Below are 26,790 nucleotides of genomic sequence, written 5' to 3'. Positions count from 1 at the left end.
TAAAAACCATGTGATTTCTCACTTTTAATTACAGTGACTATTAGAGATCTAACATATGCAGAAATACATAAACATCAATATATCTAACTCACATTAGCAAGAAGAAAATGACCCCATTTGGAAGCAAAGAATATAAAGTGCATTCACTAACGTCCCTTTCTACAACTGTGGCACTTCACAGAGTACTTCTGAAAATTATACTTCACAGTAACGGAAACATTAAGACAAGTCCACAGTTGGAAAATCCAAAGTCCCAAAGCTAACCTAAGTCCACATCTTAATTTGCTCCAGCCTTTTTCCTACTGCTGGAATAAGTAATAAACAAGTGTTTAGCAGCAACACCAAAGTGCCAAATACTATAATGCTCTAAGAAAGTAAGTATCTAAGTGCAACATGTCCTCAAACTTTTGAGCCTGAACTATAATATCACTAATTTCAAAATGCAGATGGTTATGTTTTTAGTCATCTTCGCAATTAAAAAAAAAAAAGCCTTATTCCATAAGACTAGAATGAAAAAGCAAATCTATGCAAAAGAAAACTAGGAACCACCAATAAAAATCAAATGTACACATCCTGCTCTTAAAACTTCTTAACCTCAGTTAATATAAAATAAAAATTAAGAAGTAATTGCAAAATCTGCATAAGAGGTAATTTGTGTTGCTTACAAATAACAAGCCATTGCCTGGCTCTTTTCCCAGGTCTTAACCTGTCACATTAAGCCTACAGCTCTCCCTCTGCGTAAGTGCTATTACTACCATTCTTGTAGTTTTCAAGGTCTAAAGAGTTTAAGCAGCACCAGAGGGTTATAGGGCTTCTGTTTGTCAATTCAACAATCATTATTAAAATCTTTACTATGTCTCCAGCCATGGATATAGAAAGAAACAAGGCAATCTTCACCCTTGAAGAGGTTAATTAATGATTTCCTGTTGAAATACGTGCATATGTAGAAAGTAACAAGTCTTCAACAATTCTGTCCATACTAGAACAGTTACTGACTATAATTATGATAGAAATTTAGAGAAAATTCAGTGTGAGAGAAGGTATATTCCAAGATAATTAAATATCTTTTCATGGGCCCCATGACACATTGTACCACTCATCAAAATGCTTGGCTCTTTCCCAGGACTGAAAGCTTGTTCACTGTTATTGTATCCCCTGCACTAAAGCACCATGCCTGACACATCAGTCTCAAGTGTGAATATGGTGAATGGATGGATTTAGCAAACAACTAGATAAATGATTTAAGGACACTGGAATAAATACGATTGTTTAGAATTACTGGCCATTCTGCTGGAGTTCCCACAGCGGCTCAGTGGTTAGCGAATCCAACTAGGAACCATGAGGTTATGGGTTCGATCCCTGGCCTTACTCAGTGGGTTGAGGATCCAGCGTTGCCATGAGCTGTGGTGTAGGTCGAAGACACAGCTTGGATCCCGCATTGCTGTCGCCCTGGCGTTGGCTGGTGGCTACAGCTCTGATTAGACCCCTAGCCTGGGAACCTCCATATGCCGCGAGTGCGGCCCTAGAAAACTACAAAAAAAAAAAAAAAAAGGAATTATTGGCCATTCTGCTAAAAGGATTTGTTTGAAAATGAGATCAATGAAAAAGTAGTAGGTAACTGATAAAACTCAGGAAAAATGTGTAATTTCCCCTATTAAAATTTAAATTTATAAAAAGACTGTAAATAAAATATACTAAATATCTTTACACGACAGTTTTAAAGATAATGGTTTTTCCAGGCTAACAAAATAATTCAACTGCAACAAGCATAGATAACCACTTTGGAGAGATACTATATGTCTGATATGTAATATTATTGCACAACTATTTGCTTGAGTAGCTATAAATAGACACTTTAACTATTAAAAATGTTTTATCACATAATCTTTTTAAAAAAAAGTGCTAAAGTGTTTCCTAATGGCAATTCAACAATGATTAGTAGAGGCCTTCCAACACCAGATGACACGTTAAAGGCAGAGCATAAGATGCTGAGTAATATAAGACCTGCTCTCCAAAAGTTCACAGTCTATAAGAAGACACATAAACAAATTACTACCACACAGTGTAATTAAACACAATGCTACACTAGAGTTTGTGGATAAACTGCTACAGGGAAATGGATGAAGGAGTAACTGAATTATGCAAGAGGACAGCACCAGAGAAAGCTAGAGAAGTAGTGATGTTTGAATTTGTCCTGTATGTTTAACAACATCACCACCACTAACAATTTCCAAAAACATTCGTCATATGCTTTAAATTAAGTAAAACAATTTGGGGGGGGGGGGATTTATATCAGCACATCCATTAACCCAGAAAAGAAAAATAGTCCCTTTGCCTAAAAAAAGCTTTTTTTTTTTTTTAATGGCCGCACCTGAGGCATATGGAATTTCCTGGGCCAGGGATTAAATCTGAGCTGCAACTGTGTCAATGCCAGATCCTTTAACCCACTGCTCAGGGCTGGGAATCACACTAGCACCTCCGCAGCAATACTGGTTTTCACAAAGTATTCTCTCTGCAATAAGATGCTGTCTTTTTGTTTTATATAAACCAAACTGCCCCAAGAATAGTAAGGAAAAGATGCTCCACCTAGGTCTACCTTCTCTTTAGACCCGTATTTCATATGTTTCCTCACTAAAAATGAACATGTAAGTAAAACTACTTTTCGTTCTGTCTAAAAACTTTTCACAATTCAAACTGAAGGTTAATTTTCACTATACTAAAAAGCTCACAGTTCTAACATCCTTGATAGTAAGTATCCTGTAGTCATATATATCCCACTTGATATTTTAAAGAAACACATTTAGAGGAAGTAAAACACATGTTAAGACTTTTAAAAATACAGGAAATATTTGCTTTAAGGAGGAAAGAGGGCTATTAATATTTCTGAAAACCTACTGTATACCATGCATTTTGCTACAGACCATAATCTTTTTTTTTTTTTTTTTTTTGGTCTTTTTGCCATTTCCTGGGCCACTCCTGCGGCACATGGAGGTTCCCAGGCTAGGGGTCCAATCGGAGCTGCAGCCACCGGCCTACGCCAGAGCCACAGCAACGCGGGATCCGAGCCGCATCTGCAACCTACACCACAGCCCACGGCAACGCCGGATCGTCAACCCACTGAGCAAAGGCCAGGGACCGAACCTGCAACCCCATGGTTCCCAGTCGGACCTGTTAACCATTGCACCACAACAGAACTCCCATAATCTCTTTAGAAAGCAGGTGATGCTATGCTTTTTATAAAAAGTAAATGAGGTAAATGAACCTCAAAAATTGGTTTATTTACCTCATGTCAATGCTAAGGGGTTGACATGACTCAAGCACAGATCTGCCTGGTCCCAATTTTTTTTTTTGTCTTTTGTTGTTGTTGTTATTGTTGTTGTTGTTGCTATTTCTTGGGCCGCTCCCGCGGCATGTGGAGGTTCCCAGGCTAGGGGTCGAATCGGAGCTGTAGCCACCGGCCTACGCCAGAGCCACAGCAACGCGGAATCCGAGCCGCGTCTGCAACCTACACCACAGCTCATGGCAACGCCGGATCGTTAACCCACTGAGCAAGGGCAGGGACCGAACCCGCAACCTCATGGTTCCTAGTCGGATTCGTTAACCACTGCGCCACGACGGGAACTCCCCTGGTCCCAAATTTGATGTCATTTTATCCACAACAAAACTCCTCAATGGACACATTCTTCTTGTAAAAATTTGTTTTCACTGATATTTTTCTTATTAGAAAAACAACAGTAACCACTAACCTGAAAGAGCAGACAGCATCTGTGGGATGTAACCATAACGCCACTTTTTGTATAGCACTATCATTTTAAGTTACTCTTCGGTGATAGTTAATGTCCCTGAACTTTTATTTAGGCAAGCCTATGACTTTGGTCACATAAAAACTACCTACGATTAGAAATTGATAGATCCAGTTTAGAAAAATTTTTCATTCCAGGATCCAGCTTCTCCCTCATCCCACTCTGCCTAGGGCTAGCAGTACCAGGGGACTGTGGTCTGCCCCCCCCCACGCCCCCCTCTTCCACCCTAGTACCCCTGGGGGAGGCAATTAAGGGTCTCCGTAGGGCATGGGCACTCTCCTGGCTCCAAAGTGATCTGTCAGGCACTGCTTTGAGGAGTTTTCTTCTGGTGCAGACTGGATTCCTAGCCTAGGAACTTCCACATGCTACAGGTGTAGCCAAAAAAGGGAGGGGGTGGTGCAAGGGACAAACTGCTTTCAGGGTCCTGGGACACTCTCAGCTGCGCCAGCCCACTGAGATCTATCACTGCAATTCCCCTGGTGGAGAACTCAGCATCTCTCTTAGGAAGTCAGCCATTTATTTCTGCCCGCCTCCACCCCACACCACCCTGCTTCTACGGGCTTTCCCTCACTAGTGACCATCATCAGGTCCAGGGAAACATGAACCGTTTGCCCCAAAGACTGCTAGAAGGATGGGCAGTCACCCACACAGGAACCTCGTTTTTCTGTGCTGCCAGAGCAGACAGCCTCTTTCACCAGGCATGAATGTGACAGGCATCAACCCACTGTGTCCCCCAAACCAAACTGTTACACAGCAGGCTCTCCAAGTGCCTCCTGTACTGGGAAGGGAGAGCACTCCAGGGTGGTGGGTGTGCAGGAGAAACTCCCAGTACACCAACAATTTGGTTCAAAAACTCTTTTCCAATTTCCAACAACTCAGTTCAAAAACTCTAACTTTCTGGATCTTTGTATGCCAACAGATGGGGTAGGTGTCAGAAGTCACAAGACCCATTTTCTGGCTCCTTCTTCTGTTAAGACCTGCATGGCATTCTTACAGGTCACTTCAGAAATACTCATCTATTGACTCTGGGCCAAACTCAGAATAAATGAGTTCCATTTATTATTTATTTATTGCTTTTTAGGGCCACACCAGCAGCATATGGAAGTTCCCAGGCTAGGGGTCTAATCAGAGCTGTAGCTGCCGGCCTATGTCACAACCACAGCAACATGGGATCTCTGACCCACTGAGCTAGGCCAGGGATCAACCCTGCATCCTTGTGGACAGAAGTTGGATTAATTTCCATTGCGCCACAAGGGGAACTCCCAAGAGTTCCATTTTAAAGCTTATTTCATAATATAGCTAACATTTTTTTCTAAAATTTCCACCAAAAGCAGGTTAGAAAAATTGAAAATCCCACCAGAGTTAGCCACTGCTAACTGCTTTCCATTCTGTGGAATCCACGTGTCATCTCAAACTTTGTTTCAGCTTTTTAAAATCACGTACAAAAACACCTCTTTTATATAAATTCGGCTGAGCAATCCAGTTTCACACAATTGAAGCATGCTTTTTTTTCAAACACCAAACTTCCACTAAACCAATGCTTTCTGAAACTTGTCTCTCTACACTATTCCCCAAAGGCAAAAACCTTTCATGGCTCCCTGCTGCGAGAAATTAAACTTCAACCTTTAAGAATTAGGCAAAATCTATACGCCCTCCTCTATCTGTTATATCTCTAAATGTAATTTTAAACCATGTAGTCATTATAGAAAATCATACTACAAGGGACATGTGAATGTCAGAAGAGTTTCTGATCATGGAATGTGACCTACACTCAGATGAGAAGTGTTTGAGAGTTTGGTCACAGTTCCCTGATGGCTACTGAAAGTATCTTAGGATCCACCTTCATCAGGGCTCTGAGATTGAGTTCTCAAAGCAGAAAAGAGCAAATGATGCTATCTCTTTATTAACACGGTAAAAACTAGCTTGCAGTGGGGATCAGTTCTCACACGACTGCAAATGAAACTATCATATAAATACATATATTCATTTATTGGCCCCACACTCATTATCACAAGTGCCAAAAAGTTTATGCAATACTCGCGATTTATGGAAATACTTAAAACTGGATTGGGGGATTAATTTTAAGTTTTCATATATAATTTGCCATCCATTCACACAGCACACATTAAAAAATTTATTTTAAAGTCATCTTTCAGCAGATGAAGTGAGAAATAAATTCCACTTAACATGCTACCAAGAAAACAGCCTTAGAGTTTAATCCAAAGAATCTTCACTCTTTTCAGAAGTATATATCAGTAAAACTCACAGAATTACAGAAGTGCCTGAAGAAAGAAAAATAATCAGTTCTCTCTTAAAGTTGACAATAGACGCATTCACTCAAAAAGCACACGAGAACAAGGAGCGTGGGCAAACACTGACGTGTCTTTATGTATAAGTGAGGAGGGTGCATGTACACTCACATAACACGCATGTATGTGCAGAGACCTCTGGAAACATGTTCACCAAAACAGGGACTACCTAGATGGTGATTTTTTTGCTTTCTTCTTTTACTTTTCTATATAGTTTCCATTTTTATAAATATGAACATCTATTTTTATAAGAAAAGAATGCTATTTGCATTGTTAAAAATATGATATGAAAAGCTACAGTAATCAAAATATGTGGTTCTGGCAGAAGGATAGATATTTAGAAGTGGGAGCCCAGAAATACACCCATCTATCTATGGTCAACTGATTATCAACAAAAATACCAAGGCAATTCAGTGAGGGAAAGGACTCTCTTAAATGAGGCTGAGAATCTGGATATTGATATATAAAAAGAAGAACTTAGAACTGTACCTCACAATATATATGAAGGTTAATTAAAAACAGATCGAAGAACTAAATATAAGAGCTAAAACTATAAAACTTTATTTATTTATTGGTCTTTCTGCCTTTTTTTCTAGGGCAGCTGCCCACGGCATATGGAGGTTCCCAGGCTAGGGGTCCAAACGGAGCTGCACCCACGGGCCTACACTAGAGCCACAGCAACGCGGAATCCAAGCTGCATCTGCAACCCACACCACAGCTCATGGCAACACCGGATCCCCAAGCCACTGAGTGAGGCCAGGGATTAAACCCACAACCCCACAGCTCCCAGTCGGATTCACCAACCACTGCGCCACGACAGGAACTCCTAAAACTATAAAACTTTAGAAGAAAACAAAGACATAAATCACATGACCTTAGATTGGATAAAGATTTCTTGGACACACCACCAAAAACACAATCCTTAAAAGTAAACAAGAGGAGTTCCCACTGTGGCTCAGTGGGTTGAGAACCCAACAGTCTCTGTGAAGATGCAGGTCCCATCCCTGGCCTCACTCAGCGGCTGAAGGATCCAGCAATACTTCTGCTATGGCGTAGGCTTGAAGTTGCAGCTCTGATTTGGCCCCCAGCCACAGGTATGGTCGTAAAAAGAAAAAAAGAAAAAAAAGATAAAACTGCATTTTTGAATCAAAATCCAAAAACCCTGCAACTCAAGAAAGACCATTAAGAAAATAAAAAGAGGAGTTCCCACTGTGGTGCAGCAGAAACGAATCCTACTAGGAACCATGAGGTTGGAGATACGATCCCTGGCCTCGCTCAGCAGGTTAAGGATCTAGCGTTGCCATGAGCTGTGGTGTAGCTCTCAGATGAGGCCCAGATCCTGAGTTGCTGTGGCTGCGGTGTGGGCAGGCAGCTGTAGCTCCGATTCAACCCCTAGCCTGGGAACCTCCATATACCAGGGGTGCGGACCTAGAAGCAAAAAAAAAAAAAAAAAAAAAAGGAAAGAAAATACAAAGACAAGCTGACTGGGAGAAAAAAGGTGCAAACCATGCATCTTTGATAGAACATTATAAACCAACTCTAATAAAAAAATTTTTTACATGTCCATAAACTGGTGAATGGATAAACAAAATGTAGTATATCTGTATCATGGAATACTACTCAGCAATTAAAATGAACAAAATATTGTTATACAATTGACCACTAAATAACATGGATTTGAACTGCATAGTTCCACTTACACATGGATTTTTCTTCAATTAATATATAACAGAGGATGGAGTTCCCATCGTGGCGCAGTGGTTAACGAATCCGACTAGGAACCATGAGGTTGCGGGTTCGGTCCCTGCCCTTGCTCAGTGGGTTAACGATCCGGTGTTGCCGTGAGCTGTGGTGTAGGCTGCAGACGCGGCTTGGATCCCGCGTTGCTGTGGCTCTGGCATAGGCCGGTGGCTACAGCTCCGATTGGACCCCTAGCCTGGGAACCTCCATATGCCGCGGGAGCGGCCCAAGAAATAGCGACAACAACAACAACAACAAAAAATATATATATACAACAGAGGAGTTCCTGCCATGGCTCAGTAGTTAATGAATCCGACTAGGAACCATGAGGTTGCGGGTTCGATCCCTGGCCTTGCTCAGTGGGCCAAGGATCCGGTGTTGCCGTGAGCTGTGGTGTAGGTTGAAGACGCAGCTCAGATCCCTAGTTGCTGTGGCTCTGGCATAGGCCAGTGGCTACAGCTTTGATTCGACCCTAGTCTGGGAACCTCCACATGCCACGGGAGCGGCCCTAGAAAAAGTCAAAAAGGCAAAAAAGACAAAAGAAAAAAAAAATATATATATGTATATATAAAACAGAGCAAGAACTACAAGATCAGAGGTTGCTAAGCCTGAGAAAATGCAGAACTGCAGATACAGAGGGCAGACTGGAAAGGTACACACGGATTTTCAACTGTGCAGAGGGCTAGCATCTCCTAACCCTGCACTGTTCAAGGATCAACTTCACTCAACATCATCAATGAACCTCAAAAACATGTTAAGTGAAGGGAGCCAGACACACCCAAAAAAACCCACATAGTGTATTAATACATTTGTCAGAAATGTCTAACAGCGGAAAATCTACAGAGATAGAAAGTAGGTAGTGTAGTCCTCCCTTATCCAAGGGGGTATGTCCGAAGACTTCCAGGGAATGCCTGAAACTGCAGGTAGTGCCAAAACCTAAACACTGTGTTTTTCTATACATACATACCTCTGATAACATTTAACTTGTAAATTAGGCACCGTTAAGAGACGAATAATAGGAGTTCCCGTCGTGGCACAGTGGTTAATGAATCCAAGTAGGAACCATGAGGTTGCGGGTTCGATTCCTGGCCTCGCTCAGTGGGTTAAGGATCCTGTGTTGCCGTGAGCTGTGGTGTAGGTCGCAGATGCGGCTTGGATCCTGTGTTGCTGTGGCTATGGCGTAGGCCAGCGTCTACAGCTCCAATTAGACCCTTAGCTTAGGAACCTCCACATGCCGTGACTGCGGCCATAGAAAAGACAAAAAAAAAAGAGAGAGACAAATAATAAAACAATTAGAACAACATACTGAATAAAACTTATGTGAATGTGGTCTCTCTTTCAAAATATCCCATTGGAGTTCCTGTCGTGGTGCAGTGGGTTAACGAATCCGACTAGGAACTATGAGGTTGTGCGTTCGATCCCTGGCCTTGCTCAGTGGGTTAAAGATCCGGCGTTGCCGTGAGCTGTGGTGTAGGTTGCAGACGCGGCTTGGATCCTGCGTTGCTGTGGCTCTGGCATAGGCTGGCAGCTACAGCTCCGATTCGACCCCTAGCCTGGGAACCTCCATATGCTGCAGGAGTGGCCCAAGAAATGGCAAAAAGACAAAAAAAAAAATCCTATTGTACAAATTTAACGCCTTTTCCATCTTAACTGAGTTCTTATCATGCACTGTGGTTTGAGGTGTGACAACAAAACTAGCCCAAACTGCCTTTTGCTTCTTCACAATTTCACAGACAGATCTGTTCTTTAGATCTTAGCAACCCCAGAATAGGATATTTTTTCTTACCTTATTAAGTCAAGAACTTTCACCTTTTCACTTAAAGGAAGCACGCAGCAACTTCCCTTTAGCTGCCCAAACTGCCATCACCACTTTCGCATTCTAGGGGCCATTACTAAGTAAAAGAAGGGTTACCTGTGTAGTAGAAGCACTGTCACATCATGACAGTCAATCTAACTGCCCAGACACTGACTACTAAGTGTCTAAGGAGCAGGATACGCAGGACAAAGGGAAGGCAGGATGGACCAGAACAGGCACAAGATTTCATGTTACAATAGCACACACATTTTGAATTTATGCATTATTTCTGGAACTTTCCATTGAAAGGTTGACAAGGTTGAAACCATGGATATGGGGGACTACTGTAAGTGGTTACCTGAGGCTGGGGTAGATATGAAGATAAAGTATAATAGGGAATACGGAACTTATTGGGTTGATGGTAATTTTTCAAAACTGGACTATGGTTCAGTAAATTCAGTGAATGTTCAAATTCAGTAATTTCCTAAAAACCACTGAATTATTTAAAATGGGTGAATTCTATGATATGTATACGTTAGTAAAACTGTATTTAAAAGAGTGGAGAGAATTCCTTTGAGGCACAGTGGGTTAAAGATCTGGTATTACCACTGCTGTGGCTCGGGTTCAATTCCTGGCTCTTCCACATGCCACAGAGTTATTTTCACTAAAGGAATTACTGTTTTTTGTTTTTTTTTCCTCCTAGATGTCCAAGTTAAAATTCAGGAGTTCCCATCATGGCTCAGCGGTTAACGAATCTGACTAGGAACCATGAGGTTGCGGGTTCAATCCCTGGCCTCATTCAGTGGGTTAAGGATCTGGTGTTGCCGTGAGCTGTGGTGTAGGTCACAGACGTGGCTCAGATCCCAAGTTGCTGTGGCTGTGGTGTGGCAGCTACAGCTCCAATTGGACCCCTAGCCTGGGACCCTCCATATGTCACAGGTGCAGCCCTAGAAAAGACCAAAAAAGACCAAAAAGAAAAAATAAAGTTAAAATTCAGTCACATAACCAAACTGTATTAAAAGAAAATATATATTAGAACAGCATACACATGGTAACCCTTATCTCCATTATCAGGACTCTAAGGTGATTTTTACTTTCTACTTTTCTGGTGAGTATTAGAGTCATGGGAGTACATCTATTTGACCAAGTTAGCTACTAGCCCCACATCTTTACTAAGATTAAAAAAAAAAGTCACCTTCTTCTTCCATATTAATTATATGATCTTGCTATACAAAATTTTAATAGGAATAAAGCTATATAAGCATGCACACATATGGATATTATGTATTTATTATGTATTCCTATACCAGAGACTAAAAAAAAGCAGAATCATCCAAAGCCTGTTCTGGAACTCTTTGGATAGGAATCCAGCAAGGTCATACCTACAGAGAAGGGGGATTAAAGGTAATTCATGCATATCTAACCCAAATGAATGCAATAAATAAAGCCAACTTCTCTGAACTTTCAAAAACAACTTGGCAAAGGTATTTATGAAATATCAGAATGTATTAAATATTTAAATTTATTCAATACTATCCAAATCATGAACAGTTCCTAGCAATCTCTTTTCCAGTATCCTCAACTAACTTGTGAAAAGGTTATTTAGGGTTCCCAGTTTACAGATTAGGGAAAAGAATGTATATGAAGATGAGGCACAGGCCATGAGTTAAGAAGCCTTGATGTGCAATGCGACCTTGCTACCAGGGAAAAAAAGGGCCTGGGATGAATTGCCTGAAAGCACCTGTTTAACCTTACTTTATGACTTGAGGGCAGTTTCCTATAATACCGTAAACCAGTCATACTTTTTCAAAACCTGTTCTTTCATCTCTTACTTGTGAGGCCCAGCTAAGATCCTAGAAGGTGTCTGAGAGACCAGAGGTAGTAAAAGGACGTCACAAAAAGTTTTGCTTGTATACTTCAACTAGGAAGAATTTCAAAGTACTTAAATATTTTTTAAAATTAATTAAATGCATATGCTATCTACTTACTCAAACTAGGCAAATTGAGAATGGTTTAAAAGCTAAATTTGGGGAGTTCCCGTCGTGGCACAGTGGTTAACGAATCCGACTAGGAACCATGAGGTTGCAGTTTCGATCCCCGGCCTTGCTCAGTGGGTTAAGGATCCGGCGTGGCCGTGGGCTGTGGTGTAGGTTGCAGACACGGCTTAGATCCCACGTTGCTGTGGCTGTGGTGTAGGCCAGCGGCTATAGCTCTGAGATGACCCCTAGCCTGGAAACCTCCGTATGCTGTGGGAGCAGCCCTAGAAAAGGCAAAAAGACAAAAAAAAAAGTTAAATTTCATTTCAATACAACAATATAAACTTTCTAATAGTTGCTTATAAAGAAAAAACACTGAAAAGAAGGGAAAATGAAGCTCTTAAAAGACACACATTAAATATGCTAATAGGCTACTAAGAAAGGGTCAGTGACACATACCAAAGACAGAACACTAGCCAGTTGTCACCATGACACATACTATAATGGAACTTAGGCACACCCATTTCAGAGGGTTGCCAATCCCAGGCTACATATTTTGACTATTGCTTCAACATACTGTTCTATAAATAAAAAAGAAGGCTTTAGCTTAACTATAGTCACATTTTAATATAAGAAGTCCCACTTACTAAAGATTATTTCCAAAATGCTTCAGCCCTCCATTTAACCCACTTTTACTATCAACTCAGAACTAGCACCACCATAGCGAAAAGATTGTTTTACATTTCCAAGTCTAACTTCATGTACACTTTAACGCGAATGAATGGAATAAATGAAGCTGACTTCTCTGTACTTTTAAAAACAACTTGGGGAGTTCAAGTTGGTGCAGTGGGTTAAGGATCTGATGTTGCCACAGCTGTGGCTCAGATTCGATCCCTGACCCAGGAACTTCCATATGCCATGGGTGCAGCCAAACAAGGCAAAAAAAGAAAATAAATAAACAAAAACAACTTGGTAAATATATTTGCTTAATAGCAGAACACATTAAATATTTAAGTCAAAAGAAGTTCAAATGGAACAATCTTCAGCAAGTAAAGTCAGCTTTCAGTGGGTTAAGGAGTTTTCATGAGCTGTGGTGTAGAATGCAGACGTGGCTTGGATCTTGCGTTTCTTTGGCTGTGGTGTAGGCCGGCGGCTATAGCTTTGATTTGAGCCTTAGCCTGGTAACCTACATATGCCTCGGGATTGGCCATAAAAGACCAAAGAAAGAAAGAAAGGGAAAATGCAAGTTGATAAAATGGAGCCCTACACCTAAAAAAAGTAAAATAAAATAAAATGCAAGTTTAAACCCCCCTCTAACTAACTACACTAGCCTCTTACTCCCTTAAATCTATACTGTCTCAGCATCTAATGAAAAAGAAGCCTCACTTTAAAACACTGCTTAAGGAGTTCTCCTATGGTGAATGAAGTGGGCTAATGATCTGATGTTGCTACTGCAGCAGCCTGGGTTGCTGCTGTGGCATGGGTTTGATCCCTGGTCTTGGAATTTTTATATGCTTTGGGCACAGCCAAAAAAAATCCCCCCAAAACAAAAAACACTGTGCTTAATTGATATTGTTTTGTTAGAATTTGCCAGAATTTTAAATACAGCAATATAGTCTGATAGAAACAAAAGCAAAGTAATCCCATTCCTTGCCAACCAAAGGTTGTTTTCCCATATTTCACTTTAATGTTACTGAAACTCTTAAAAGGGCACATATGATTTTTTTTTCCCCAAATCAAAAGGCATCTGAACATGTTAGACATTACTCTTTGAGTAAGCATTATTAGTTACTAACTTGCCTTGAAGAAAATTAATCCCAAAATTATACCAGTCATTGCATAGACATCTGCCCTTTAAAACAGAGCAAGGGAAAAAAAGAATGAAAAAAAAAGAAAATAGAGCAAGGAAATGAACACCAATAACAATATGTATTGTGCTCTTACAACATGCCAGCTACCTTTTTAAAGTCAGATTTAAGTAAAATTTATATATGTTGAGAAACAAGTCTTTATAGGCCTTTTTTTAAAATGTGCTGCAAGCAGAGATACCAAGTGCCCTCTGCTCTAGACTATATTTTCAAGGACATCCATGTAGCAGACAGTCTTGAAAGATAAAAACGATGTCTCCCTCTGGAGCAAAGTACAGTCATGCTTACTGTCCAGTATAATATAATATATCCCTCTAGAGTAAAGGACAGGCATGCTTACCACTCATTACAAAGGACTTGGGTTCCCGAAACACAGGGCTTCTCTCCAATAACATGGCCTGCTATAGGTGCCTGAGGATCAGGAAAGTAGTACAAATCCTATACTCCAGATATTGTTATTACTGAGAGGAATAAACGGTCCTTCATCTCTCACAGGGGAGTCTCCTGTCTTCTACCAGCATCCACAAAAATGTGGCAGGGGAACTTATTAGCTTGCAAGTACGGAAAGATCTCAGATCATCATGGTTCTGGACAGTTTTGGCAACAAGAGTAGGATACTGACAGAGCCATGACTTTCTAGAAGAGGATAAAGGCCCCTGAGGGCAGAGTTCTGGGAAAGGAGAAGAGCACTGGGATAGGAGTCACGCTAATGATGGGTGGAGAGACAGGGGAATAAGGATCCCCACTGTCCTGTTAATGAAAGGAGTTGCATTAATGTTTAGAAACTGAGCAATGAAAAGTGGGATGGATTGAAATCAGGCATTAAAATGGTGACTTGGTTGTTATTCATTCTCCCCTGGGCTAGCAGAGGAAGGGATGTGTCATGACAATGGAAACAAGCTCTGTATTTCCAGGTGAAAGGCTGTGACTGCTGAGCCAGAGGCCCCAAAGCCAAAACAGACTGTAAGTAAGGATGACCTGCTGACAATATTGAGCTTTAGATGCACCAAAAGTATTAGAAGTTCCCTTGGCTGAATTACAAGGGAAGGACCAAAAGTGCACACAGTACAGAGGTGCTCTCTCCCTCTGCGCCCCTTCCCATCAGCCTCTACTTCTATTCCCAAACTCTTCTGCTTTACAGAGAAAAATGATAAGGGATTGGGCTGAGGTCTCCCTGACCCCCAAGAGGGACTGAAGGCCGCACATGCCCCTCAGAGGCTTCCCAGCAAACTTCAGAGAGGGACTCTTGAATATGGCTCTCTTGGATATAGGCACCCAGGCTGTCACCCTATCTGGTCCCATGAAGGGAGGGACATCCAGATTCGGCTAATAGGGCTTGGGCAGGACTTACAGTAGAGAAGGGGCATGAAGTGACTTTGGGCGATTTCGCTGTCCTCTCGCTGCTGCCTCAACACCCATCCTCAGGTATAGCAGCAACTTATGTGAGTGTGGCTGTACATCCCCATCCTGTAAGTACCAAAGGGGAGTCTCCCAATCAGGAAGGGCTGCGTGGAGAAACATGCTAGTACTTTTGGGGCCCCACAACCCTAATAACCATTTCTAGTTCTAAATCTCCATGACTCATGATTTTACTGACTGGAGCCCCTGACGAAGGCACCACCTGGAGGTGCCCCTAGGCATTGTGGACTCTGCCTCCCAGACACTTCTAACCAGCACACTCCTTTTGTTAAGCAGCTATTAGCTTGCTCTTATGGAAACTGAAAGCCTGACTCATGGACGCCTCATGAGTTCCAGCCTGATATTCCTACTTTGGGGTGGGTCACCTCATACTCAGTGACTAACAATAGAGAGAGCCAACTGAAAAGGCATCTATGAAACCCTATCTGCATTGCCTTAGCCCCAACAGCATCTCAACTTCACATGAAAAAGTGGTAGCAAGAACTCTGGGGGAAATGCCTGCTCTGCTTTACCACTGGACACAGAGTTACTGGCTCAATGGAGCTCAGATCCAATAAATCATCAACTCATAGGAGTTCCCGTCATGGCTCAGTGGTTAATAAATCCGACTAGGAACCATGAGGTTACAGGTTCGATGCCTGGCCTTGCAGGTTAAGGATCTTGTGTTGCTGTGAGCTGTGGCACAGGCCGGTGGCTACAGCACTGATTCCACCCCTAGCCTGGGAACCTCCATATGCCACAGGTACGGCCCTAAAAAAGACAAAAAAAAAAAAAAATCATCAACTCACAGATTTAACATCAGCCCTCCACTGTCAATAGCAGAGCACTGATCACTATCAATTCTTTCCTGGACTAGAGCAACAGCTTAACTTGCTTACTTCACCTTCAATCCATTCTCCAAAAGATATCAGAGCAATCTTTTGAAAAGATAAATCAGTATTTCACGCTCTCCCTCTTTAAAATCCTATACTGGCTCCCCCTAGTCTTCAGTCCCATATGATGTGAATTAATACGAGACACACAGACAGCCTCAGAGCTGACTTATTGTCTACCTTTTTCCCACACCTCCTTTCTCACCTACATTACTGCCGTACAGAACCAGTGACTGACTATTTCTAAGATGTACAGGACCCCTCTTATCTCCAAACTTTGGCCTCTCCCTCCTCCTGTGCCTATGCATCCTCCCTTTCGTCCAAATGACTATTGGTTCACTCTTCAGATCTTAGTTTAGACGGCACTACAACATGTGCATTTATCGTAAAATAAGATTAGGTACCTGCTGAATTAATACTCTTTTTCCTCTATCTTGTCTTGCACTGTAAAAAGGGACCACTAATACTCTATTCACCTTTTTTTGCTTGTTTTTTTCTAGGGCAGCACTTGCAGCATATGGAAGTTTACAGGCTAGGGGTCTAACCGGAGCTACAGCTGTCGGCCTACACCACAGCCACAGCAATGCCAGATCCCAGCCACGTCTGCAACCTACACCACAGCTCACAGCAACACCAGATCCTTAACCCACTGATTGAGGCCAGGGATCAAACCCATATCCTCATGGATACTATACTAGGTGGAGTCATTTCCGCTACACCACAACAGGAACTCCCATATTTTATTCATCTTCATATAACCCTGCTTATGTGCTAACTAACTGAGTAATTAATGGCAATCACATGCCAAGGATTTCGCCAGGTGCCAAAGAAAAAGATGATCAAAACAAACAAACAAACAAAATTAATGACCATTTGACTTAGAAATGCATTACTTCAATAAAAGTACATTCTGGAGTTCCCATCATGGCTCAGTGGTTAATGAATCTGACTAGCATCCATGAGGACACAGGTTCAATCCCTGTCCTTGCTCATCCAGTTAAGGATCCAGCATTGCCTCGAGCCATGGTGTAGGTCGCAGACATCACTCAGATCCTGTGTGGCTGTGGCATAGGCTGGCAGGTACAGCTCTGTTTAGACCCCTAGGCTGGGAATCTTCATATGCTGCAGGTGTGGCCTTAAAAACGAAATAAATAAATAAAATAAAATAAAGTACCTTTTTCATTCCCTATCATGCTGTATTAAAATTAATACAAAAATTTCACAAGAGTAGAACACCGCAGCAAATAGTAGAGGTAGTATTATTCCTATCTTATCTGAGAATCTTCACACTATCAGACAAGAGCAAAACAGGGCTTAAATGCAATGTTTTTGTCAATACAAACTAAAATTTTACAAGTAGAATCTCTCAAGAAAAGCACAAGTCAACAAACTACAAGAGTCCACTTTAAAACCTAGTCAATCTCAGATTTCATTTAAATGAGTGCCTGCAAGTCTCCGTTATCCTCAATAAGAACAGAGAGATGACATAAATAATCACAAATAATAATATCTGGGAATATGTCATATTTTTCCAGTGTTTACTGAAATTGTTTGACTGTACAACTCAGTGTAATTTGGATTATCTGAGAATATGCCAATTTATGACTGGAAGAAGGGTTTTTAGGCTATACAGACACAGTGAAAAGTGTATCAGTCTCAATTTAACACAGGCCAGACACACAGGGCACCAAGTACAGATTACCTGCATGGCAGAAAATAGCTGTACAGGATTAAAAGCTACATACAACAGTACCACTGGACATCATCTTTTCAAAATAAGTTAATTTTGAAAATAAGTTTATTTTGCATTAGGTCTTCTATTTACACAAAATCACCTAAAATCTTTGAAAACAGCCACTCTCACCCATGGTACCGCAATCAGGATGTGGGACATGTGATAAGAAACGCGTTTATTTAAAGAATCAAAATTCTAAGAATGATTTCCTTGTTTAAAAAGTTTTACAAATACCACTCATTTGCATTCCAATATACTTGCACGAGTGCGAAAGGGGTGAAGCTACAGCCAGTGAGCAGGAAATTATAATCCCGGATATGCTCAAGGAGAGTACAGAAAGGTGAACATCATCCATCCTGTGTGGCAGCTCAAAAAGTTCTGAGATTTGCTGTTTTAAATAAACCTACTAAATGTACAATATAAAATATAGGACCTCAAATTAGTACTTTGCAGTAGAATTTTAGTAAAGGCCATGGAGGCCTGGGGTTAAATATGAGCTTTCTTCATCCTATTTGGGCATGCACTTGAACAAGTTACCTAAGCTCAACGAGCCCTACTTTCCTAATGTTCAGTAAGAATTAACTAGGAATTGACCTACACCTTACAGGGTTGTCATAAAACCAACTTAATGGACACAGAGAACTTGACATAGAGGTGTTCACTATCACGGCGTAATAATTAAGAGCCAAGACCCAGTTCAATCCCTTAGTAGCTGTGTCACTTTAGTTACTTAACCTTAGTTTCCCAGTAAAATGGAAATACCAACACCTACTAGTATTAGGGCGATGTAAAGATTAAAGAAATGTCTTACAGCCCCGCCTGGGAAGTAGCAAGTAGTACACCCTGGCTAAGTGTTAGTTACTATTAACGTTATTATCATGACCACCACTGAAATACTACTTAACTATCGCCACATTATTGGATTCTTCCTTCCATTCCTGCTGTAGGAAAAAGTATTCCTTGAAAAATTAACCTAATTTAGTGAACGGATCATAATATAGGATGAGCTCACACATTCGAGAATTTTTATGCTGACTTTTGGAAACTTTAAATACACAAGAAATTACATGAATTGACCACTGTTCATGAATATGGACAAGATACACATACCAAATATTCATCCTAAGTGAACAAATCCATTCAGTGAACTAAAGTATAAGACAAAATGTCTATTTTACTTTCAAAGCAGTTTAAGCAATCAAATAGAGCAATCTTCAAAATGTACAAGCTGAGATTACTACAGCTGAGAGCAATCAACATCTTTCTCCAAAACTTTTGCCACATAATTACAAAATAATGCTATAGTCTAACTCTCCTGACCTTGTCATTCACTCAATTAGTCAAAACATTTATGGACTATCCACTGTGCACCAGACAGGCACTATGCTAAACTACCCAGCAACAACAACAGCAAAGGAGAGACCAAGAGTTAACAGTGGCCATGCCACTAACAATTTGGTTACATATTTCAAAATTTCATAATTTTGTTTTCCTTAAAAAGAGAAAGAGCAAATTATAGGCTCTAACAGTTGAGTGCATCAATGTTTAATGATTTAAGTAACTTCATGTAATGACAGTTCAATATTTTCCCCAAAGAGACTAGGATTAAATAAGCATCTCTCTACTGCTCAATTACCTACTAAGTAAAGGTAAATGACCATTTCAAATATGAGCCAAATAATCTCAATAGTGACACTAATATAATTTTTTATCCATTTTGGGAGGGAAAGTTCAGAGAAATAAATCTTAAACTTAATTATGTTAAATGTCCCCTGTAATCTATCAGAAATAAACTACATTTACTTAGTTTTACCCAGTATCTGAAATTTTATTTTTGCTGGAGGTGATTAGCCCCCTTTGATTAACCACTTTCTTAGGAGAGAAAAATCTAGCTTCTAATTATCAAATAATCCAGAGTTCACAGTTCACGCTATGATCCCGCTTTTTAGGCCCGGACCCGAGGCATATGAAGTTCCCAGGCTAGGGGTTGAATCGAAGCTATAGCTGCCAGCCTACGCCGGAAATTCCCTGTCCTGCATTTTAGAAAACAAGAGTTTCCTCTCAAGTAGCTACATACTGCTAAAATTTTAAACAATTAAAAAAATATACTGACTAGTATCCACGAGGATTCGGGTTGGATCCCTGGCCTCAGTGGGTCAGGGATCGGCATTGCTGTGAGCTGTGGTGTAGGTCACAAAGGCGGCTCTGATTCTGCCTTGCTGCAGCTGTGATGTAGGCCAGCAGCTGTAGCTCCAATTCAAGCCTAGCCTGGGAACTTCCATATGCCGCTGGTGTGGCCCTAAAAGGCAAAATAAATAATAAATAAATAAACCTAGCAAAACTGTTCTGCCAAAAACATGCAATCTTGACTATGAGTTAAGTAATCTTACTATGTAACATCGTTATCCAAAACCTAAAAGGGGACAAAGAGCCAAGCACCTTTTTTAGTACCTACTTTCCTAGAAAAAAGGGATGTTAGGAAAATGCTGCTAACATTGATAGCAACTGTATCACACCGATACCCAGGTAGGTGTACTTCGGGACTAAAAATCTTCTTTGTAGTTCATTATTATGGACTACCAATGTCACATGGAAAAAAAAAGTGCTGTCATTTCATTTTACGAAAGCTGAATCAGGCAGTGTTAGTTAACTGCAACACTTTACAAGCAGGCTACCAAATAAGCTGCAATTACCAAGGTGTTCAGACACAAAGCTTCTGTTTCTATTATTAAGTACAATTAAAGAATTAAAGGGATCGGTTTATTTTTCTTGACGTACATTAGTCTAAAAAGATTTGCAATAAGTCCCTCAACACTCAAGAGATTGACATTCCTTTAGCTATATGAAACACTCCTCTGGAATGCCAATCTTCCAAATGGCAAGACCGTAAAAATGCAAAATTGACTGATGTACATTTTTCACATTACGTATTAAGGAATAAAAAGATGGCAATCTCAATAAATTTACATGAGAGGAGGAGTATAAACAAATGCCCCTAATCTTTGCCTGATCCAGAATGGCACTTTGTGGTACTGCAAGAATTCAGCATTTCATCAGTATTCTGCACACCGGGAGACACTCAGTAACTGTTGTTGACAGATGAGCTGAGAAAAAGTCTCAGCAACAAACAGTATTAACAGGTTACGTTGCAAATCAGTCATGGAACCACGCGAGGAGGACTGTGGAGGAGACGAAAGAGTAACAACTTTCTGCCAAATTTTACATTCAGGGCAAATTAAACCATCATAGATACCCCTGGGGTGGGGTGGGGGGCGAAAATAATTGGTAGGACCCAGAATAGCCATGAGGAACATGAACACACACACGCACGCACACAGCAATTGCCACTTTCACACAGTTTGACAGTCAAAGATTTGGGTAATTATAGTAGAAACTGTGTGTTGTGGAAACACACTACGACCACACCCTAGGACTGAGAATCTGGACTTTAAATGCTGGGAGTAAAGAGGTCAAAGCAGTCCATAAGTTGGACGGTCAGGCCGCACAGGTGGCGGGGGGCGGGGGAGACCAACTTCCACGAGAGTGACCAGGAGGGCCGGGTGTCCGGACGAGGCGTGGCAGAGTCCGAGGGAGAAGGGGGTGTGGATCAGGGGACGAGCACGGGGAGAGGGGGAAGGAGGCCGCTAGGAAGAGAGGGAGATGGGAGATGGGAGCTGCGGGTGGGGGGCGCACGCCGACACGGGACGGGAAGAGCCCGGGAGCCAAAGGTCACGGGCAGAGGCAGGATTCGGGGGTAGGAGGGGACAGCGAGCACGCGCGCGGAGATGCGAGGGGCAGGAAGGGGCGGAAGGAAGGAAGATCCGAATGAATGAGCGCCGGGGAGGCCGGGGACGCGGGGGACGCGGGGGGACGCTGGGGGAGGGCCGGGGGCACCGGCGGAGGTACAGCCGCAGCACCGCGGGTGGGCGCCGGGGCGGGCCCCCGCGCCGGGAAAAGAGGAAGCCCCGCGCCGGCGTCCGCCCCACCGCAGCCGCCTCTCCGCCAAAATGGGGTCGCGGAGCAGCAAAGCGAGAGCTGTGAGGGAAGAGAGGAAAGGGTAAAAAAATAAAGCACTCACGCTCTGTTCGAACCTCCAGGCTCTCTCAGCCCCGCTCCTCTGTCCTCCTCGAGCCGCGACGGCGGCTCCTCAGCGGCGCTAGGGGGAGCCCCGGGCCCGGAGCGGGGCAGCGGCGGCGGCCGGACCGGGAGCCCCTCCGCACCTGCCCCTGTGGCGGAGCCGCGACGAGCCAGGCGGCGGCGGCAGCGGCTGCTCTGAGCGGGGAGGGCAAGTGACCCGGATGTACAGGGTAACGGCGAGGAGGGGGAGGGGGGAATGCCAGGAAGTGAGGGCGCCACGGACCTGTCCGGCCGTGCGCATGCGCCGCGCGCCCGCCCCGCAAGGTAAATCCTCAATCTTCCTTCCCCGCCCCGCTTCCCCCGTCCCTCCACAAGGGGGCGGGGCGAGGCTGGAGACAGGTGGTCCGGAGGGCTAGGGGCGGAGAGGAAGGGGGCGCGGCCACCTCCTCCGCTCCCCGCCCTCCTTAAAGGGGCAGCACCTTCGCGCGAAGATGGCATCTGGGTGGGTCCGGGTCTTGCAGCCTCCTCATCCTACACTTGGAAAAGTGAGGCTCAGAGGTGACGGTGACCTGTCTCAGGTCAGCGAGCTCGGAAATGGCAGGAACTGGAACTACAGACTCGCGGATCAGGACTCTGTGCTGAACCCAGCCCCCGCCCCCCACGCGTGGAACGGCTGGGCTGGTGGGCGCTCCTTTACCCCTCCGCCAGGTACCGAGCCTCACGCTCCCAGACACGGCAGATGTGTTTGGCAGGCTCCCCAGAGCCTAGAGGTACACCGTTATCACCTGTGATGGAGACGCCTTTGGGAGGTGTTAAAGGATCCGTCTGAGGACAGAAATCGGGCGCCACTTGAGACTTGTACCGTGCCACGCATAGCTCTTTCAGATAAATGAGACTTTGTTCTGGGGTCTGCTGGACTGAGAATTTAGATGTGGCAGAGGGCGCAGCTTCTTCATTTTTCCCTAATTCCCCTTTCACTCTAAACATAAACGCTCCCTCTTTACATTAAAAGAAAACAAAACCAAACCCAGAACATCCCATCTAGCTAGCTCATCCTAATCCTGTTAGGAAACTCAGATTTTTTTCATCAACACTAAAATGTAAGTGATTGCAATGTTACCTCTCCCAAGTATGTTTTCAATTTGACTGCGGAGCCGATCTTTACCTACAGAGGTAAATGGTTCTAAGCATTTTGGAGTCAAGAGCCCCACTGAAAAGCCCATAAAAGTATGGGCTCTTCTCCAGGAAAATGCACATAGGCACACAAATTTACACACAATTTCAGGAAGACTGTGGATGATTATGAACCCTCTTGTTTCAGTTAAAAGGCAAGCCTCTAGCAACCATCTGGGCCTTACCACATGTAGCCAAGAAATCACTCCTTGCTCCAAATAGAGGACAGTCCTCAACATTATTTTAGCCTTCTGTCCTCTTCTTGAGTTAAATGGAGATCAAATGACATTGGCATATTATTTGGAGAGAGTAGGTGGCTTTTTCAAGGTATACACTAAGAGCAAGAGTCCTAGGCCTCAGACTTTTACCCTAATTACCATACTTAATGATGATTTGGGGGGGGTCCTACACTATATCCATTATAATTTCCATCAATTTCAATTTAACATAGGGTGCTGAGGTTTTGCAAACGCTGATGCTGATAGAACAGTCTTCACAATCCAAGAACTCTGGTCTATTTGTTTGACACACTGACGCCCATTCTTAAATAACCTCGACTCTGTCCTCTCTCTGAAACAGTAGGATTCACCTACTGAATCCCTTAGCGATGGGCTATGAGCAACCACACACCTGTAACTTAATCTTCCACGGAGAATAGAAATCTTTTCTGTGATACAGTCAGCACATGAACACCCAGTTTAGCTCGACTATCTCCAGTTACAAGGAGCTCATTATTGCAATGGTCAGCCTCCTCTAATACTGAGGAATCTCTCCCTCCACCCTGATGAGAAATCCGATGCCCAGCAACTTTCATCCACTGGCCTAAGTGATTGCTGGGAAGCAACACAGACATGTTACTGGCCTGGAGGTGCTTACAGTCCAGCCACGGAAAGAGTCCATCTGATGAGTGACAATTGTACAGGGGATGAATCCTTTGAGGAGGACGGACTGCCCCTCTCAGAGGCACCTTTCTCCTCATCAGGCCTAGACCTGTTCCTGGCCTGAGTAAGAACTCACCAGGAAGCTCTACCACTCCCCCATGTGGGATGTCCTCGAAGAGAGAACAGAAAACAAGACCCTAAAAGAAGTGCTGAATTTATTCTTCCACGGTCCTTGCTTCATCATTTTGCAAAAATGTAATCACATTTCAGCTGAGGTCAAAGCTTTATTTTGAAAAAACAAGCAGAAGGATAAAAAAAAAAAAAAAGATGTCTGCATAAGTACACTAGGCTCCAATCATGACTTAATGACTGTGGCTTGCTAACACTTTTTGGAGTCCCTAGGATGTGCCAGGTACTCTAAGCCCTTTATTTGCATTTCCTCTTGGGATTTTTACAAACTCAGTCATTGAGTCGTTCAGTCCACATTTTTGCCCCTCTACCATGTCCCAGGCACCATGCTGAGGGGTTAAGGTGGACAGAAGGACAGTAAGCCATGTGGTGCCTGCTCTGGAGGGACTCAAAATTTAGTGAAACGAAGGAGTGCAACCTCACATTACAACACAACATGATTCACTGTAATCCAGGAAGGTGTCAGAACTAATTCTCTCTGGAATGGCTGTGAAGGCTTCAGAGAGGATGAGCTTGGTCTTGAAGAGACGGGGGGTGGGTGGGGATGCCACGAAGAAAAGGCACATGGATAGAGGAAGGGAGTTCATGGCAGGCTGGGGGTAAGACTGGGGTCGGGGGGCGGGGAGATTGTAAAGGATCTCCTGATATACCTTGCTAAGGTGTTTTGAGGATTTCCCTGGTGGCTCAATGGGTTAAAAATCCCACGTTGTCACTGCTGTGGCGCAGGTTCAGTCCCTGGCTGGGGAATTTCTGCGTGCATGCCGCAGGTGTGATCAAAAAAAAAAGGTGTTTGAACTTGCCTCTTGAAGGCAACCACAAATAAGTAGAAGCTTCCAAGTAAGGGAGAGACATAATCAGATGCCTTTTATATCAAGATCACTCTGACCACAATGTTCTATGGACTAGGTGGGAAAGAGAAGGCCAGCAGACCAGTGAAGCTCTTGTGGGGTCTAGGTGAGAGATAATAAGAGCCTGTTCTGGGAAACTGGCAGTGAAAAGGAAGAACGGGAGCCAGAATTAAGATATTTACTGATGTGAAATCTACAGGAGTTTGCGGCTAGTTGAATCCAAGGAAAGGAGCCATAGGCATGACCCTGAGGTTCCTACGATTAATAGGTAGGATGGTGACACCATCCAGTCCCAAAACTTTTACACAGTTTTCATTCCTGTTCTCTTTCAACCTTTTTTGCTTTTTTTTAGGGCTGCACCTGCAGCATGTGGAAGTTCCTAGGCTAAAGGTCAAATCAAAGCTCCAGCTGCTCACCTACGCCACAGCCACAGCAACGTGGGAGCTGAGCCACACCTGCAGTCTGCACCACAGCTCACTGCAATGCCAGATCCTTAGCCCATGAGTGAGGCCAGGGATCGAACCCACAACCTCATGGTTCCTAGTTGGGCTCGTTAACCAATGAGCCACAAAGGGAACTCTCTCTTCCAACCTTGATCCCTGTAAATGCACATTGCTTCAACTGGTATCTTCAGATTTGTGCAACTATTTCCCCAAACTTGTTTCATTTTTCTACAGTCACATTTATCATTTTAATGGCTGCAGCATATTTCATCATGCTGACATAGCTCAGGTTCCTTTAGTTGCTAAAGGTCCCCAACCTGCACATCTGGTTAACCCTAGACTCCTTTGGCTCTGGGCATTTTGCAAGGGATGAGTTGAGTCAGGAAAGAGAGCCTTTAGGTGAAGGGTGTTGGAAAAGCGTAGCCTCAAGGGCCAGTGAAGTGCAATTCTCATGACTGAGGCTTGAGCAACTGTATTGCATGGAGAGATGGCAGAGCTGTTGAAAGGAACCTATCAACCATGGGAATCCTGATGTCTGAGACTCTATGGAAGCTGGTTTTCAAGTCCTAACCCATCTAAGCCATTTGTTTCTTTGTCCACTCATTCATTCTGTGAGCAATGCAATCTTGCAAAGCAGAAGACCACAAAGCAGAAAGCTTCCAGAAGCATGGGTTTAGCCCCGCCAGGGTTTGAAGTCTGTTCTAGAACCTCCACAGGTTAACCTCTCAGAGCCTCAGTTTCCCCACAGGTTTGTTGTAAAGATTCGTTTCCATAAAATGTGTACAGAATTTGGGACAGAACTCAGCACACGTTAAGTTCAATAATTATTTTCAGTCTGGGTCCTTCCCCTGTGCGACCTGAACTCCCAGTATATTCCTTCGTTTCTGAGCGCACCCACCAGGCGACAGCACGTGTGCTGAGTTTAGAGCCCGAATCTGCCAGAGGGAAGCAGGGCACCTGCTCCATCTTGCTAACCTTCCATTTCCCAACTGTGCCATGGACATGGAAACGTACTTCACAGCAATGTTGTGATGCTCTCAGAAATACTGTATCAGAAAATATGTTCCAAACCCCAAAGCACCATGTCATTATTGACTATCACCACTATTACAGACCTGTTCTCTTGGCTTCTCGCTATCAGAAAAATTATGGCTTCAGCCTCTGTTCTGTGCATTGTAACGACTGGATCGGGGCATTGGGATGGTTCTTGAATTGGATGACCCAGTTGTTCTTAGAGAGGACACTGTGAACAGCTGTGTTAGCTCAAACATACCATTCGATTATGTTTAAGCCCCTCGATTATAGGTTTTGGTGCCTCTGTATCCAGTCTTAAGTCTTCAATCTAACATCCAGGAACTGTTCTCAACTACTTTCTTCCTCCTCTTTGAGGAATGAATGAATGTGGAATCCTTGAACAAAGAGGCACCTTCCCAAATATTTCCACCACAGCCAAGGCTGAAGACGAAGACTCCGGGGTCATGCCTTACGGATGAGCACCCAGTGAGTGAAATTAGTGAATGCAGAAGAGGACGGGGGAAGGAAGCCTGGGCAGCATGAAAGACGCCATCAGAGCTCCTGCTCTAAAAAGAACCAAAGTACAAAGCCAAGAGCTTAAACCTAACACGTTCCTATTATTTAGCAAAACGTTAATCAGTCTGTCAG

The 26,790-nt window shown here is 43.1% G+C and overlaps 1 protein-coding gene across 9 annotated transcripts in view; it reads right to left on the bottom strand.

Moving 5' to 3' along the window:
* The window catches only part of CYRIB (CYFIP related Rac1 interactor B), a 165,039-nt gene that overhangs the window by 69,444 nt on the left and 68,805 nt on the right, over positions 1-26,790 (bottom strand). For 2 of the 9 annotated variants that reach the window (XM_047783248.1, XM_047783247.1), the window contains exon 1: positions 21,596-21,724. The exons of 6 other annotated variants lie outside the window; for them this stretch is intronic. The gene's annotated coding sequence lies outside the window, so the exon portion shown is untranslated. Of the gene's footprint in view, positions 1-21,595; positions 21,813-26,790 lie in introns of those variants that run through there. One more of the 9 variants, XM_047783242.1, reaches the window with a different exon arrangement.

Source organism: Phacochoerus africanus, chromosome 6 (assembly GCF_016906955.1).
Source record: "Phacochoerus africanus isolate WHEZ1 chromosome 6, ROS_Pafr_v1, whole genome shotgun sequence".
Taxonomy (NCBI): Eukaryota; Metazoa; Chordata; class Mammalia; order Artiodactyla; family Suidae; genus Phacochoerus; species Phacochoerus africanus.
The sequence above is the reverse complement of the archived record's forward strand: the minus strand, read 5'-3'. Positions and strand labels throughout refer to the sequence as shown.